Source organism: Mirounga angustirostris, unplaced genomic scaffold (assembly GCF_029215605.1).
Source record: "Mirounga angustirostris isolate CCGP_5_RB_7025 unplaced genomic scaffold, mMirAng1.0.hap1 SCAF_11, whole genome shotgun sequence".
NCBI classification, from domain to species: domain Eukaryota; kingdom Metazoa; phylum Chordata; class Mammalia; order Carnivora; family Phocidae; genus Mirounga; species Mirounga angustirostris.
In genome coordinates this window covers 110,103,804-110,122,033 of record NW_026991719.1, presented here as the reverse complement: position 1 = coordinate 110,122,033, position 18,230 = coordinate 110,103,804, and positions in this window count along the sequence as shown.

Here is an 18,230-nt window from a genome sequence, read left to right as displayed (position 1 = left end):
GATACCCCGATTTTTACGCGCATCCTCCTCTGGATGCGCCTCTTCTAAAACCAGGGTGGACCTAATGGGCCTGCAGCCGTACTGGGATGCAGGTCTCAAGTTTTCTTAGATGGCGAGGGGAGCTCCCCAATCCGCTTCTACTTACGAAGTGGACTTTTGAAACTGCCGGTGTTCCTTGTGTTCAACTCTGTGTACGTAATTCAGATGATTGATACTTGTCAGGATTTGGCTGAAACTCCGAACAAAACTTAGCTAGGACTCTAAGCCAAAGGGAAGCTTGTTTCAGGAATATTAACTAGTTGTCTCCTCGGCCGGTGACTAATTTGTTGTTGTTGTTGTTTGTTTTTGTTTTCAGCTAGGTGAGCCTGCACAGATCGGGGAGGACGGAACAGACGAGCTCGGTGGCGGAAGACCCTTCTGCTCCAGGAATAGGCCTTGGCCATGTAAAAGTGCTTACAGTGCAGGTAGCTTTTTGAGATCTACTGCAATGCAAGCACTTCTTACATTACCATGGTGATTTAATCAGTGGCTCCTGAGAACTCTAGTTTGTGCCTAATGAAGTTGCGGATGCCTTTAAGCCGTTCCTCATAATGTGTCTCTTGTGTTAAGGTGCATCTAGTGCAGTTAGTGAAGCAGCTTAGAATCTACTGCCCTAAATGCTCCTTCTGGCACAGGCTGCCTAACGCTCAGCAGCACCACGTATGCCCTGAGTAGTAATTTGAATAGGCCAAGCTTCAAAGGTTTGTTGTTCTGTGTGGTTCCATTGTTTGCTGGGAGCGGCTGGTGGGGACCGTGGGCAGTGTGCGGTTTCGTCGAGGAGAAGATCGGGTCCTCGTGGTACCAAAGTGCTCATAGTGCAGGTAGTTTTGGCTTTACTCTACTGTAGTGTGGGCACTTGCAGTACTCTGGGGCGACGAGTCTCTCGATGACGGAGAGAGTATTGAAAGACACTGCTCCTCACGGTTAGTTTTGCAGGTTTGCATCTCAGCGTATATATGTGTATATGGCTGTGCAAATCCATGCAAAACTGATTGTGATCGTGTGTGCTGTCTCCGGCTTTGTGACTCCCCACGCATCTCCCGCGTTCAGGCCCGTTCATCCGTGGGTGGGGATTTGTGGCATTACTTGTGTTCTATGTAAAGTATTGCACTTGTCCCGGCCTGTGGAAGAAAGGAGGATTTTATCGTCTTCTTCTTCCCACTTTAAATTGTAAAGGTTGGAAGTTCTGATATTTGGTAATTGCAAAAATGACCTGTTTTGCTGTTGTCGGGTGGATCACGATGCAATTTTGATTAGTATAATAGGAGAAAAATTGCACGGTATCCATCTGTAAACCGCAGGACCTTTGTTGACGACAGTCTGTCAGTACTCAAGTAAGATGGTAAAATCCTTTCTCTAGTTACTACTATTAACAAGTGTCTTGGAATGTAGCTAGGTTTTTTTCTTTTTTTTAAAGTTAAGATTTTTAAATAAAATATTTAAAGTTAATGTAGTGTGTGTTTTGGCAGTTTGGTGAATGATCAGATTGTTCCTGAATGTCATTGGGCCTCCAGTATGCCAAATAAATGAAATTTTAAAATCTGAAAAATTGGATTCTTTTTTTTTTTTTTTTTAAAGATTAACAATGCTAGAGGAAAAACCCTCGTGGTGGGGGTGGGGGTGGGTGGGGTGGGGGTCCTAAAGGAAAAGTTAGGCATGGCTGCTTTTCATGTTGCATCTACAGAAAGCACCAAGACACCTAATTTGGGGAATTTGATTATGCTAACACATTTTGGACAACATGTGTTCCTTTTAAGTACATGTGCTTATCCATATGAGGGGTTGCAAAGTTGTAAACCAGTGGGACGCCTGCCCTCAGGAACTGGGCATGCTTGAGATCTAAGATGAGAGAAGCGTGAACTTGTCAAACACGGTTTGGGATTCTGATGAAAGCTTTGGGTGGAATGGGCCCTGGACGGAGAGATGCGGCCTTTGCTTTGGATGCTAGTACGCCTTGGAAACCTGGATGCGGGCCTCTTAGGTTTGGGGCTCAGGGGCTCTGTCGGGTGACTAAGCTTGAGCAGAAATTACTCACGCCCTGCTAGTTAGCTGGCTGAGACCTCACAAGGTAGGAAAAGTGGGTATTGACTAATAACACAAAGTGTTAAATGTAGGCAGCCAGTTGTCACCCAGATAAGGCCATTTAGATCCTCTAGTGGTTCTTAAGCTCCAGCATTTGTTAAAACGCAGATGGCCAGTCCTTCAGAGGTTGATTCAGTAGGTCTGGGGTGGGGCCTGAGGATTTGCATTTCTAAGCCAGGTGAGGCTACTGTTGGCCAGGAGACCACGCTTGGAGGGCAACTGCATCAGAAGAATCTGAAGGCCTCAGCTTCTAGGACAAATATAGTTAAGAAAGGAAGTTAACCTATTCTTAATTTCATGCTTAATCTTTGGTTCTCCACAGAAAGATGCCAGCAAACTAAAGAGGCTCTACGTGCGTGTCGCTTCTTTGCTGCTGTGGAACTTGGGAATTTTCAAACCCTCTTAATTTTCCCCTCTACCGTGGGCCCAATTTAGTAAAAGGGGCTCTTGCTGAATTGCACTTTACCCTTGAGCTAGTTGCCCGGGTCTTACCGTTTCCTCATTAGGGGAAACGGCGATAACGTCGGTCCACCTCAAGGATAGGCTCCCCCTCAAGGCTGGGCGGGTTAAGTCCATTCTCCGGAGGTAGTGGTTGGGGGGGTGGATTTTAATTCGTAGTGATGAAGTGAGATCTTAATGAAAAGAGCCTTTCGGTAGTAAAGTCTCTCTTCCAGTATTAAGTATGTGTGTGTGATTTTTTTTAAAGTGACTAATGCTTGAGGCAATTATACGAGCATAAAGAACTCTACAGATATTTCCTGTGCTGTCTAATGCTTACTACTTTGTTGGTGCCTAATCATAGTGAAGCTTGATGTGGCAGCAAAGCAAAGGTCTCCCTCCCCTCTAATAAAGTAGCTCCGTAAAAGAGGGGATTAAAGCTTATTTGTTGTAATCCTTAACACCACCAAACCTCCGCTTTAATAATACAAGTTTATTGTCTCTAGGGGTTCACTGGTGCTTTACCGAAGGTGGCTAGTTTGCAGACAGTTATTGAAGTTTCTACTTTTAATGGGCATGTGTGGAGGGGCCGTGTTCCTTAGGGGTAGGCCACTCTCCCTGTTAGAGTCCCCATTCCTTCGACTACAATCTGGGCTGAGCTGGATGATTCTAGGGCCTCCCCTGGCCTCAGAAATTCTGAGCGGTCCTTGTTAAAGTTACAGGTCTCCAATAATTCGAAAAGTGCTTTGCACCTAATTCATTTGTTTGGGAATTTGGGGGGAAGGGGTATTTGAAACCATTAGTTACGTGCAAAATTCGTAGTCTATACGGAGGGCTTACTCATTTCTAAAGAATTGCAGGAAGTTCAGTGGAAGGGCTACCAGGTGAACGTTCTGTCTTTGCCTCGGAGGGTAGTTTAATATCTTACGGTTTCGCAAGGTCGTCCGTGTGGGCATTAATTTTCCCTAGACAGAAGAGTTGATGTGGCATATGCTTAATTAGCCCAAACCTATGTTGACTTGGAAGTTGCCTCTTTTGGGCAATCCTCGCTTGTTTTAGCTTTGAAACCGAGGGACAAAAAGCAAAATGGGTAAAGCTGAAATTTCAGCTGAAAGAAATAGCCCAGCTTTCTTCTTTAGTAACAGGACACTGAAGCCCAGGAAGAAGTGACTTGCTCAAGGTTTTGAGGAATAACCAGGGACCAGTATGGTGAGTGCCACGCTAGAAGTCTGGAAGCAGGGAGCAGGCCGCGGGACTCTGGTTGGGGCGTCAGGGGAGGGGGCCGGAGAGGAGTCAAGGCCGGCAAGAAGGCCAAAGGGGCTTAAGAAGGGTCTCTATTAGGCGGAGGGCTTATGCAAAAAAGCAAAGGAAAGAAGAGGTCAGATCAAGGCTCCTCCAAAGACCCACACTTGGTTCAGAATATCTGCTGTGTGTGAGGGGATTGTAGGTTAGGACCAGGTCTTGGAACCTCGTACTGAATAGAAAGGGAAGTCGTTTAAGAGTTCTAAGCAGCCAAGTGTGCCCATTCAATAAGATCACTCTGTCAGCAATGTGGAGGCCGGCTCGTCGAGCACTGGGCCTGCAGCCAGCTAGGAGGCTTGTCCACAGATGGGACATGAGGATTCGAATCCGGACAACAGTCCCAGGATAGACGGAGAGGCAGCTTCCTCGACCAAGTACAGGGATACATTTAATACAATTCCAACCAAAATCTTGAAGGGAGGGTTTCCAAACCTCATGATGACTCTAAAGTTCATCTGTAAGAAGGAACAGGGCAGAACAGTCAAGAAGAGAGGGAAAAAAGGAATCAACAAAGCAGAACTCGCATGAACAGACACGAAAACCTCTTCTACAGCAGCATTTTAGAGGCAGTGCTGGTGCAAAAAGAGACACTCGTTGCTGAGGTTTCTCTTCTGATTCGCTGATCGAAGTCTATAGAAGTATTTAGGTGATCACTAGGGTATTGTTCCAGATTGGTAAAGAAAAGAGAGATTCGTCAATAAAAGCTGCTGGGACAATTGGTTAACCATTTTGAAAAAACCTACAACAAAACAACGGGTAAAACTCTCTCATCCCACACATCAAAGTAAATTCTGGATGGATGAAGGGCTGAACATAAAAAAAAAAAAATGAAACTGCATATTATATTATTCTCTCTACTTTGATCTATATTTAAATTTTTTGGTACAAATTTAAAAAGAATTAAACTATAAAATACTATGAAGACAATAAGGTGAATATATGACCGTGAGATTGGGAAAAGCTGTTTTAAGCATAACTTTGATGGCAGAATCCATGAAAGAAAAAATATGAATTTGAATACATAACAACTTCACATCAAAAACCATCTTAACGGGCGCCTGGGTGGTGCAGTCGGTTGAGAGTCCAACTCTTGGTTTTGGTTCTAGTGGTCGTCTCAGGGTCGTGAGATCGGTGTGGAGTCTGCTTGAGATTCTCTCTCCCTCTCCCTCTGCCCCTCCTGCTCATGCTTTCTCTCTAAAATAAATAAATCCTAAAAGGCAAAAAAAAAAAAAAAAAAATCTTAAAAGGGAAAAGACAAACTCAAAAATCATGGTGTTTAATATAGTATATAGGAATAGTAAACTTCCTTCCTTCCTCCTTTTCTCCCTCCTTCCCCTACCCTCCCTCCCTCCTTCCTGCCCTCCCTCCCACTCTCCCTCCCTCCATTCCTTCCTCTTTCCCTCCCTCCCTCCCTCCTTCCAGGAAAGTTTCTTGAGCATCTATTATGTGCCAGGCAATCTCTTAGTGCTAGGAAATCAGTATGAACAAAACAAAGTCCCTGCTCTCACCGGCTCTTGTACTCTAGTGAAGGGAAACAGATAAAATAAATATTTAGTATGTCAGATGGTAAATGCTATGCAGCAAAAGAAAGCAAGTGCATTGATTTGCTAGGGCTGCCATGACAAACTGGGTAGCTTAAAACAAAAGAAATTTATCCTGTCATAGTTCTGGAAGCTAGAAGTCTAAAATCAAGGTGTTGGGGCGCCTGGGTGGCTCGGTCGGTTAAGCGTCTGCCTTCAGCTCAGGTCATTATCATAGGGCCCTGGGATCGAGCCCCGCATTGGGCTCCCTGCTCAGTGGGGAGCCTGCTTCTCCGTCTGCCCTCCCCCTGCTTGTGCTCACCTTTGCTTGCTTGTGCACACTCTCTCTCTGTCAAATAAATAAATAAAATCTTAAAAAAAAAAAATCAAGGTGTTGGCAGACCCTCTGAAGGCCCTAGGGGATGATCCTTCTCTTGCCTCTTCTGGGCTTCTGGTGGTTGCCAGCCGTCCTCGGCATTCCTTGGTTTGTATATGCATCACTCTAATCTCTGCCTCTGTCATTACAAGATGCTCTTCCTGCGTCTCTCTGTACATGGCTCTCTGTCTCTCCTCTCGTAAGGACACCGGTCATTGGATTTAGGGCTTACCCAAGCCCAGTGTGATCTCATCCCAACTGTATTACATCTGCAAAGATCCTATTTCCAAATAAAGTCACATTCACAGGTATGGGATCGAGGACTTGAGCATGCCTTTTTTTTTTTTTTTTTTTTTTAAGATTTTATTTATTTATTTGACAGAGAGAGAGACAGTGAGAGAGGGAACACAAGCAGGGGGAGTGGGAGAGGGAGAAGCAGGCTTCCCGCTGAGCAGGGAGCCCGATGCGGGGCTCGATCCCAGGACCCTGGGATCATGACCTGAGCCGAAGGCAGACGCTTAACGACTGAGCCACCCAGGCGCCCCTGAGCATGCCTTTTGAAGGGAAACAATTCAACCCAGTAGAGCAGGATGGGGAAATAATTCCGGGGTTGGCTGCTAGGTCAAAATACAACAATCAGGGGGCGTTCTCACTGATGAGGTGACAATTGAGTAGAGAGGAGGTGGTCATGAGGGAATGAGCCACGTGGACATCAAAGGAAGAGCACAGTAACTTCCAAATCTACAAAGAACTGCATCATAATAGCTACCGTGCACTGAGCACTTTCTGTGTTTCCGACACCTGCCACAACAAATGGTTTACATGCGTTATCTCATAATTTTCACAATCCTGTAAGATAGTAGTATTCTGGAAAATCAATCTGTTATTATTTCCAGTTTCGAGATGGGTAAACTGCAGCTCAGAAAGGTCAAGTCATTTGTCCAAGTTTGCACATCTGGTAGGCCAAGAATCAAGTCCGTATCTTTGTGTCTCCAGAGTCTAAGCCAATAGAATAATGGATATAAAAGAAGGAAATTCCCAAGCGATAACTTTTGATAAGTTCATCCTCGGGACGCCTGGGTGGCTCAGTCGGTTAAGCGTCTGCTCTCGGCTCAGGTTATGATTCCAGGGTCCTGGGATCGAGCCCCGCATTGGGCTCCTTGCTCAGCGGGGAGCCTGCTTCTCCCTCTGCCTGCCGCTCCCCCTGCTTGTGCTCTCTCTCTCTCTCTCTCCCCTGTCTCTCTCTGACAAATAAATAAAATGTCAAAAAGTTCATCCTCAATAGTAATCAATGCAAATTAAAACAACAGTAAGATGTGTTTTTCACATATCAACTTTACTGTGGTTAAAAAGATTGGGGATAGGAGTACCTACTCTGTAACTCCACATCTGTGGAGTTCTACAATAGAGTAAATTGATCTCTGGCAGAGAAAAATCAGAACAGTGGTTGCCTCTTGGGAGGGTGGGGGTGTCCCAGGTGTGAAGGGGCCCGGGAGACCTTTCTGGGGTGATGGAAATATCCTGTGTATGGACAGAGCTTTGGATTCCTTAGGGTGTATTCAGTTGTCAAAAGTCACCAAAGGGTATACTAAAGAGTCATGCCTTTCACTATATGTCCATTTTACCTAAAAAGCAAACTAAATATTGATTTCTAGTTAATGATATGCATGTGAAAGCGTTTAGGGACAGACGCTTATTTTGAAACTTACTTTGAAGTGCACACAAAATTAAGATGGACTGATGGGTGGATGGATATGTGCTTTTGTCCGAAGAGCAAGCTGCTAACAATGGTAGAACCTAGGTGATGGGGAGGTGCATGTTCACTGGACAATTCTTTTAGTTTTTCTTTATGTTTAGGAATTTTTATAATGAAATGCTGGTAGAAGAGCATAACTGGCAGAAGGAAGACTCTAGATCATTATAATCGTGACTGGTATTTACTGAGTGCTCGCCAGGGGCCAGGCACTATGCTAGCGCTTTACTTGCAATGTATCTTTTAACACACGCAATCACCTATGAAGTACACGTCCTATTATGTCTCTCTTCCAGATGAAGAAACTGAGGCCCGGAAAGGTTAAGGAGCCTGCCCAAAGTGACCCAGTACCCAAGTAGCTAGTGTCCACGCTGTACATGCAATCAGATAGGAAGTGGGATAAACTTGCTGGTAGCTCATCTAGGTAGAATGGAGTGGCACCTGGAGTAACTTAACTCCCAAGCCCACACACCTGACCCCTACTCCTTGCAGTCTTTCTGGAATGGCTCCCACATTTCTGGCAAGCCCAGCTGAGATACAGAGGAAGCGACGCTGTATGGCGGAGGTGATGGAGAGAGATGGGAGCTTGCTTCGGTATATACAGGTTCAAGAGGGCTTTGGGACATCCTGGGAGAGACGGGGACAAGCAGGTGCTAGAGCTGAGGACATAGATCTGCTTCTGGGTGACTATTGAAGCACTGGAGGACGAAACCAGGACGGAACCTTGTTGCAAGAGCAGAGGAGCGAAGAGTATCCAGCCCAGCTGAGGGTAGAGGAAACAGCCGTCATAGAGCTCAACATTTGTTGAGCATCCCGACTTCCTGGCATTTGCACGTAAGAATATTTGCTCTTATATTGGTAGGTGCCTGAATCTTTCTATACCAAACCACCCCTACGTAGCCTGTCTTCTATAGGAAAATAGGACAAAATCTCCTCGTGAGTTATATTCACCATAGCCAATGGAGAATATTTTTTGTTGTTGTTGAAGATTTTGTTTTTAGATAATCTCTACACCCAGCCTGGGGCTTGTGCTTAAATCCCCAAGATCAAGAGTCGCATGTTATGTTACCAGCTGAGCTAGCCAGGCGCCCCTCTAATGGTGGATATTTTTAACAAGACAAAGGACAAGGGCGCCTGGGTGGCTCAGTTGGTTAAGCGACTGCCTTCGGCTCGGGTCATGATCCTGGAGTCCCGGGATCGAGTCCCGCATCGGGCTCCCTGCTCGGCGGGGAGTCTGCTTCTCCCTCTGACCCTCCTCCCTCTCGTGCTCTCTGTCTCTCATTCTCTCTCTCGCAAATAAATAAATAAAATCTTTAAAAAAAAAAAAAAGACAAAGGACAAGCAAGTGCACTTTGGGAACCATAAAAGTGTTTCTGTTCACAGTGAAATAGGGGCTCTTCTCTATTATTCCAGTAATTCCTCTCGTTCTCCAGGAATTTTTCCAGCCCTAGATTGCTTCAACTATGTGCCAGAGCCCCTCTACTGTTTTAGGAGAACCAAGTTGCCAAACTGCATCTGTTTTCTAGTGACTCCTGTTATTTTGTTGCTTTGAGTGATTTATGTAGCATCGTGCTTAAACACTGTATTATATATGTTGGAGGTCTGGGATGGTTTCTCGACTGACTTGTCAGAAGCAATTATAATTACTATCTATAATATTGGTTTTTAAAGGATATCAAATTTGATTTTAGTACAGTCATTTGACAAAGGCTTAAGCATCTCTAATTTGTTTAAATTGCTTCAGCCACCAAACCAAAAATATTATTAGATCTATTTCTAGGAGCTGCTCAAAAGCATTGACTGGGAAATGGGCTGTTTCAGCCATTGCTTCTCATTTATTTCGAGCATACCCCATGGTTTTCTGTATTGAAAAATTTGAAAACAACCATAGTTTAGCTTAATGCCCAAGTATGTTATTTTAATTTTGACAGAGTTCTTAAATTTCAGGATTAGGACTGACTGTACAGAATATAATTGGAAATGAGTGTACCTGTTTGGGGGTAAAAACATATCTTCAATAACTTTTTTTAGAGATGAAAACTTCAGGGGCTCCTGGGTGGCTCAGTCAGTTAAATGTCTGCCTTTGGCTCAGGTCATGATCTCAGGGTCCTGAGATTGAGCCCCGCATCGAGCTCTCTGCTCAGTGGGGAGTCTGCTTCTCCTTCTCACTCTTTTTTTTTTTTCTCAAATAAATAAAGTCTTTAAAAAAAAGACAAAAACTTCATAATGCCCCTAGTGTCTTAGGTGCTGATTTATGTTATACCATGTTTGGTTCAGACAAAATTCAAGTTAAGAGATGATAATCTTTTTTTTTAAAGATTTTATTTATTTGAGAGAGAGAGAGAGAGAGAGAGAGAGAGAATGAGCAGGGGGTGGGGGCAGAGGGAGAGGGAGAAGCAGGCTTCTTGCCGAGCAGGGAGCCCAATGTGGGACTCGATCCCAGAACCCTGGGATCACGACCTGAGCTGAAGGCAGGTGCTTAAACCAGTGAGCCACCCAGGTGCCCCTAGAGATTGATAGTCTTTAATATTAATAATTGGAAGCCATATTTGAATAAATAGTGATTCTCAAACCTGAAAAATATCTTAACTCTGAAACCAAGAACATTGTTTTTGTTTCATCAAGTTGACCAACTTTCCCTTCCTTTTTTCCTGGCCCAACAGTGTGATTATCACATCCCCACATTTCAGACTATAGCTGAAACATGGCTTAAACTTTTACTTGTAGGTACATTATTAACAATTAGTACTTAAAGGTTTGACTACCTTAGTGGTGTGTGTGTGTGTGTGTGTGTGTGTGTGTTTAGCACTGTGTTTTTAAAGTGTGGTCAGATGAGGTTCCACCAAGTGATCTGAGGGTTGGCCTATCATATGATCTCTATCTTAGCTCTTAGTATGGATTCTTTGGGATAGTGAATGACAACCACAATTCATTACATTATTCTTGACAAAATCAGCATCATTCTTGCCACTAATGTGTGTGTGTGTGTGTGTGTGTGTGTGTCTTGTGATGGGATAACCAGTCAGGTTTCCCTGTTCCGCCCTAAGGAGAAATCAAGGTGCCAGGCCCTTGGGCAGTACAAGGGTCCAGCGGTAGTTATCTTCCATAACTTAATGCTGAAGGTTAAATTAGTGATTAGGAAGTCGAGCTGGAGCCAATTGGCAGAATTAGAGGACATTAACTTGCTGCTTTGCCAGCTGATGATTTTAGAGGAAGGCTTATCCAGGTTTCATGATGAGGAGGCCCTAAATTGAAGGCATCTTGCTTCAATCCCAAAGTGTATGTATAATTTTTGCTAATTGGGGGGGGGACTTGATTTGCCCGCTAAATTCCTGGCTTATTAAACTGATTAAGCAGCTAAATAACTGCCAAAGCAGATTGTGTGACCTTAAGTCATTTTCAGAGGAACTCTGACTGCTCGAGCTAGAAGGGGAAAGGGATGCGCATTTATGGAGTGCTTACTACGTGCTGGAGGGTCTACACATACCATCTCATTGGATCATCACAAGGATCCGGGCACATGGGGATTATGCCCTATCGAGGCTCAGAGCAGTCGCCTATTGTAATTTTTTAAACTTCCTGCCATTTGGCCAAGGTCACAAATCTAGTAAAATAATAAATTGGCTTAAATGTCACTTCCTTTTTTTTTTTTAAAGATTTTATTTATTGGGGCATCTGGGTGGCTCAGTGGGGAGCCTGCTTCTCCCTCTCCCTCTGCCTGCCGCTCCCCGTTTGAGCTCTCTGTCAAATAAATAAATGAAATCTTTAAAAGAAAGAAGTGACATTTAAAAAAAGATTTCATTTATTTATTTGACAGAGAGAGAGAGAGAGCATGAGAGAGCACGCACACGCACAAGCAGGGGCAGAGGGAGAGGGAGAAGCAGGCTTCCTGCGGAGCAGGGAGCCCGATGCGGGGCTCGATCCCAGGACCCGGGATCGTGACCTGAGCCAGCCAGGCGCCCCAAATGTCACTTCTTTAGAGGAACCTTATTTGATCACCTTGTGGAAAGTAGATCTTCCCCTCCCCCATCCCCGCTACCATTTCTATCATAGTGTTTACTCTGTGACACTTATTTCGATTTATAGTTATTTATGTTTGCTCATCTCTTGCCTGTTTTCCCAGCTAGAACGTACGCTTCATAAGGGCAGGCACTACCCCACTCTCGGCCTTGTTCACCACTCTGTCCAGTACCCTGCTCAGTGAAGGGCACATAATGGACACTCTGGAAGCTCTCATTTGGTGAATAAAAGAATGAACAAATTAAAAAGCTTGTCGGACACAAACCTCTTTTTTCTTTCCATCAGATAACATTGACTTAAGTGTTTATAGATGGAAAAGCTGAGACTCAGAGATGTTAAGGAACTTGCCCGGGAGGCCTGATCTAGGTCAGACCCCAAAGGCTGGTCGCGGTCCAGAGTCCTGTGATTATGGCAACTCACCGTGGTCCCCAGTTGCTTGTACTTTAGTTGGCTATAGAACCATCATACAAGCAGCACGAAGGATCTGGGATAAAAGATACAAATGAGGGAGTGGATGAAGTCTCCAGTGACTGTCTAGCTTCTTGCAGAGGTCTGGTGGTCAAGCCGGTCCTCCAGTGGTGAGAAGCCTGCCAGGCAGGAAGAGTCCCGGAGCAGGGCTTCCAAGCTTCTGTAAGATTCTGCTGGGAGTGGCCACATCCTTCCTACAGTGGAGGAAAGTGGCAATTTACTTAACCTCTCTGTGACTCAGTCTCCTTACCTATATAATGAAAATAAGAAGTGTTTTATGGGGGCGCCTGGGTGGCTCAGTCGTTAGGCGTCTGCCTTCGGCTCAGGTCATGATCCCAGAGTCCTGGGATCGAGCCCTGCATCGGCTCCCTGCTCAGCAGGAAGCCTGCTTCTCCCTCTCCCGCTCCCCCTGCTTGTGTTCCCTCTCTCACTGTCTCTCTCTGTCAAATAAATAAATCTTTAAAAAATATAAAGAAGTGTTTTATGAAGATTAAATGAGTATCTGTAAAGTACTAAGAAAGAATCTGACGCATACTAAATGACATATTAGGGCTTATTAAATAAGATAAATAAAAATGCAAATAAAATAAAGGACAGGGGTGCCTGGGTGGCTCAGTTAGTTACACGTCTGACTCTTGATTTTGGCTCAGATCATGATCTCAGGTTGTGAGATCGAGCCCCACATTGGGCTCTGCACTGGGCACGGAGCCTGCTTAAGATTCTCTCTCTCCCTCTCTCTCTGCCCCTGGCCCACCCATAAATAAATACAAAATAATTAAAAAGTAAAATAAAGTATAAAGAAAGAGAGTTTCAGGGCTCCTGGGTGGCTCAGTCGGTTGAGTGTCTGCCTTTGGTGTAGGTCATGATCCCAGGACCCAGGATCAAGACCTGCACCCAGGTGTCCCCTCAGTGGGGAGTCTGCTTCTCCCTCTGCCCCTCCCCCTGCTCGTGCTCTCTCTCTCTCCCAAATAAATAAATAAAAAATCTTTAAAAAGGAAAAAAAAAGAGAGTTTCAGGTAGGGTGGCTTGACCCATCTTTCTCTCTCTCTTTTTTTAAGTAAGCTCCACACCCAGCATGGAGCCCAACACAAGGCCTTAACCCCCAACCCTGAGATCAAGACCTGAGCTGAGATCAAGAGTTGGATGCTTAACTGACTGAGCCACCCAGGCATCCTGACCCATCTTTTTTTTTTTTTTAATTTTTATTTTTAAGTAGTCTGTACACCCAGGGTGGGGCTCAAACTCAGATCCACCAAGATCAAGAGTCATGCTCTACCCACCCAGCCAGCCAGGAACCCCTGGCTTGACCCATCTTAATGCCTTCATTTTGGGTCCTTAACTGTCATTCGGGATTTTTACCTTGATGAGAATGCATCTCTGATTTTATCATTTTCCTCAGAGGTTTTCCTCCTCAGTCCAAAATCAACTTTACAGAAACATACTTTATTAGTGAGCTTTATTAAAACAAAGAGTTTCTTTGGGCTCTCACCCCCGAAAGGTTCAAAGAGGCCCAAGGAGCCCAGGGGTTACATTAGACCATCTTGAGAGAGAACAGAGGAAAGCTAGACTTATATGCTTCAACAGGTGTTTTATGATGGAAACTCATTAAACTACATGAACACGTGAAAATAATACTCTGCGCTTGTATGATACTTTTCACTTTTTCCTTCAAAGTACTTTCATGTCTAGAATTTCATTTGTTCTCCCTCTGGTAGGGAGAGCAGCTATTCTCCTTTGACATAAGAAGAAACTGAACCCGGACAGGTTACATTTATTCAACCAACATTTATTGAGCCCTTACAATGTGCGAGGCATTTGTGGTACAAAGGTGGATAAAATGTAGTACCTGCCTTTAATTAAACCAACTCTGGAAATAAAGTATATGAAAGGCTATTGAGTGGTATATGGGATCTAGGAGGGGCAGAATGATTGTGTGTGTGAGCCCGTGTGTGTGTGTGTGTGTGTGTGTGTGTGTGTGAAAGGAAATCAGGGAAGGCTGCACAGAGGTGTGCCTTGGGTTTGGTTATAAACAGTGGTGTGCTCGTAACTACTTAACAATGGGCTCTCCAGGGAAAACAAAGCCCCGACTTGAGTTTTGTGTTGTAAATACTCCCACCGCAGCCAGCTTCACGCTACCCACGACGGGAAGACGTTGGATGTGGGGGTTTGGAGAGAGGTACGGTAGTAGCACATCATCCCAGAATCGTCCCACCACATGGATAAAAGGGACATACATAGCATCCCAAGCACGGATAATAGGAGAATGTGGTAGCATGATTAGGACGTGATGAGATTTGAGTCTTTAGTGTCTTTTAATATAGCTTACTTGATTTGAAGTTAACTTAGTTTTTAATAAAAGCTGTGTTTAGGGCGCCTGGGTGGCTCAGTCGTTAAGCGTCTGCCTTTGGCTCAGGTCATGATCCCAGGGTCCTGGGATCGAGTCCCACATCGGGCTCCCTGCTCGGCAAGAAGCCTGCTTCTCCCTCTCCCACTCCCCCTGCTTGTGTTCCTGCTCTCGCTTTCTCTCTCTATCAAATAAATTAAAAAAAAAAAAGCTGTGTTTAACGACCGGTTCACAAAATCTGTGTCCACCAGTCAGGTCGTGTGAGCTTGTGATCTCGTTCCAGCCCACCACTGGCAGAGAACGAGTGGCCAGGTAAGTAATGGGGGAAGGACATTTCAGGTGGAGGGGGTCATGCGTGTCAAGACAGCAAGCGCATGAAACAGCGTGGAGCATTTATGAAACCGCACGTGACTTGCTGAGTGTTCTTAGAAACAGATTTACTGGGATGCTAATGAATTTGAAGCTTCAGGGCTCCTCACTTGTGGGGCCTCATCCCTCCAGAGAGCCTCTTACTTTACTTTGTATTCTTTTTCTTTTTCTTTTTTTGGTAAAGATTTTATTTATTTATTTGACAGAGAGAGACACAGCGAGAGAGGGAACACAAGCAGGAGGACTGGGAGAGGCAGAAGCAGGCTTGCCGCTGAGCAGGGAGCCTGACGCGGGACTCGATCCCAGGACCCTGGGATCATGACCTGAGCTGAAGGCAGACGCTTAACTGACTGAGCCACCCAGGCGCCCCAGTGGAGAATCTTTTACGTCTCACAAAGAAGTGGACTTTATTGTATAGGCACTAAGGGAAGTGATCTTGTCTGATCTGTACTTTGCTGGCATCATCTCTGGCTGTATGTGGACAACGGGGGGAGGGGCCAGAGGAAGTATGTGGAGGTCAGGTAGAAGGCTCTGGTAGCAGGAGCGCCTGGGTGGCTCAGTCGGTTAAGCGTCCGACTCTTGATTTCAGCTCAGATCATGATCTCAGGGTTGTGAGATCGAGCTCTGCTTTGGGCTCTGTGCTCAGTGGGGAGTCTGCTTGGGATTCTCTCTCCCCCTCCCTCCTTCCCAATGTCCCTCCCTCTGGGCTCTCTCTCTAAAATAAGTAAATAAAATCTTTAAGAAAAAAGATATTTTTGAGGTGAAATCAGCAGGATTTGGCAATGGATTATATCTTATTACATGGGGAAGGGTAATGAGGAACAAGAGACGAAAATAGTTGTCTGGGTTCTGGCTTAGGCAACAGAAGGATGGTGGTTCCACTAAGCAGGACAGAGCCCCATCACGAAGGTGTATAAAACTAGGGCACTGGGCGCCTGGGTGGCTCAGTTGGTTAAGCGACTGCCTTCGGCTCAGGTCATGATCCTGGAGTCCCTGGATCGAGTCCCGCATCCGACTCCCTGCTCAGCAGGGAGTCTGCTTCTCCCTCTGACCCTCCCCCCTCTCATGTGCTCTCTCTCTCAGTCTCTCTCTCTCAAATAAATAAATAAAATCTTTAAAAAAAAATTTAAAAAAACAGAACAAACAAAAAAAAAAAACTAGGGCACCTGGCTAGCTCAGTCAGTAGAGCATGCAACTCTAGATCTTGGGGACGTGAGTTCGAGCCCTACGTTGGGTGTAGAGTTTACTTAAACAACAACAACAACAACAACTACAAAACCCATTCTGATGAATGGATGATGGGCTTTTCAGTCAGTCAGACTTGGGTTCAAATTGCAGCCCTGACATTTGTAGCAGAACTAGAAACCAGACAAATTGTTTCAACTGAGCCTCAGTTTCCTCATCTTTAAAACCTGAGAGTTATTATGGAGAGTGAATTAAGTTTGTAAGACAGATCTCACTAAATTCGAAGAAGACTAAGTATGGGGTGGGGAAGAAAATCAGTTTGATTGTGTTGGATTTGAAGTGCCTGTGGGATATCCAAGTGGAGATATCCAGTATGGAGATGGAACCCTGGAGATACTAATATTAAAAGGCAGTTGAAGAAAGAAGGTCCAACAAAGGAGACTGTGAATGAGTGACCACAAAGATAGGAAGAGGACTAGGAGATAGTGACGCCACGGAAATCACTGCTGAACTTCTTAGCACCTCAGCCTCATGCTAATTGGGTTTCAACTGTGTCCACTTCAACCCCACCCCTCAATTCCCACTATCTTCTTTCCAAATCCCTATCTTTCCCGTTGAGTCTTGTCTCCATGGCCTATCCATCCAACCTCTATCATACCATACCCTCATCTCCCTTGTCCTTGTGCTGAAGCCACACCTAGTGTGTGCAATCCCCAACTCTGGGTCAATACGACAGCCCCCTTTTCTCTGCCCTCACGCTTGAGGGGCTGGCCCCTGCCAGAGAACATAACACAACCAGGTGGGCATTGATGTCATCCTGATCTCAGAGGAGTTCACAGCGCTGCCTCCTGATGCTTCCAATGTTCTCCCAGCACTGGCCTGAGAGAGCAGCTGAAGTTCCCTGTAACCTCTGGGAAGGGCACTGAAGTTATCTGCGAAAGAGAGGAAGCTGGCAGATCTGGCGAAGTCTGCCTAGAGGGCTTCTGTGCATTCGGGGCATGGCTGGAAGGCTGGAAATAAGAGGAGAGTGGTCTTATCTCAGCAGAGCAATACAGAGGAGTCGCAATGGCTAGGATCCAGGGGAATAACACACCCAGCATCAGAAGCTGATTTACCTCGGAGCTAATGAAGATGCAGCTTCAGGGCCCCTCGTTTGCCCAAATAAGTTCGAAGGCTCTCTACTTCATTTTGTATTCGCAGTTGTGTGTGCTCTTTCTTTAAGAGGCTCTCCAAGTCGTGTGAATCGGGCCTCATCAAACGTGGATCCACCTCTGATCTGTTACCAGGCTAAACAGCTGCTTCCCACCAGAGCCACAAGCCTGTATATGCCTGTTCGAACTGAGCTGCCATCCTAGGAAGAAGGATGATGGAAAAATCTTGAATGGACAGTTTTCTTATTGATTGAAGTGGCATGTTCTTTATTTTTTAATTGGCAAAACATGTAGATTGTCTATCATCTTCAATTCAGTAGGCACCAAAGAGTATATAGCAAAAGACAAGTCTCCCTCTCACTATCCCATCTTTGCCGGGGAGATATCCATACGTTACTAGATTCTTGTGTATTCTTCCAGAGGTACCATATGTATATTCTTTTGTTTTGCTTTTCCTTTTTAAAAATTTTTAAAATTTTAATTTTTTTTTAAAGATTTTATTTATTTATTTGACAGAGAGAGAGACAGTGAGAGAGGGAACACAAGCAGGGGGAGTGGGAGAGGGAGAAGCAGGCTTCCCTCTGAGCAGAGACCCCAATGCGGGGCTCGATCCCAGGACCCTGGGATCATGACCTGAGCCGAAAGCAGACGCTTAACGACTGAGCCACCCAGGCGCCCCTAAAATTTTTAATTTTTAAAAAATATTTTATTTATTTATTTGCCAGAGAGAGAGAGAGGGAGAGTACAAGCTGGGGAAGTGGCAGGCAGAGGGAGAAGCAGGCTCCTTGCTAAGCAAGGAGCCCGATGCGGGGCTCAATCCCAGGACCCTGAGATCATGACCTGAGCCGAAGGCAGACGCTTAACCATCTGAGCCACCCAGGGGCCCCTAAAATTTTTAATTTTTAAAAAAGATTTTATTTATTTATTTGAGAGAAAGAGAGAGCATGGGGGGTGGGGGAGCAGAGCGAGAGGGACAAGCTGACTCCGCACTGAGCCTGATGTGGGGCTCGATCCCACGACCCCGAGGTCATGACCCAAGCCGAAATCAAGAGTCAGACATTCAACTGACTGAGCTACCCAGGTGCCCCATGCTTTTCCTTTTTAAACAAATTTATAACATGCTATACCCACTGTTAGTCACCTTGTTTTTTCATTTTACAATGCGTTTTGGAGTTAATTCCAT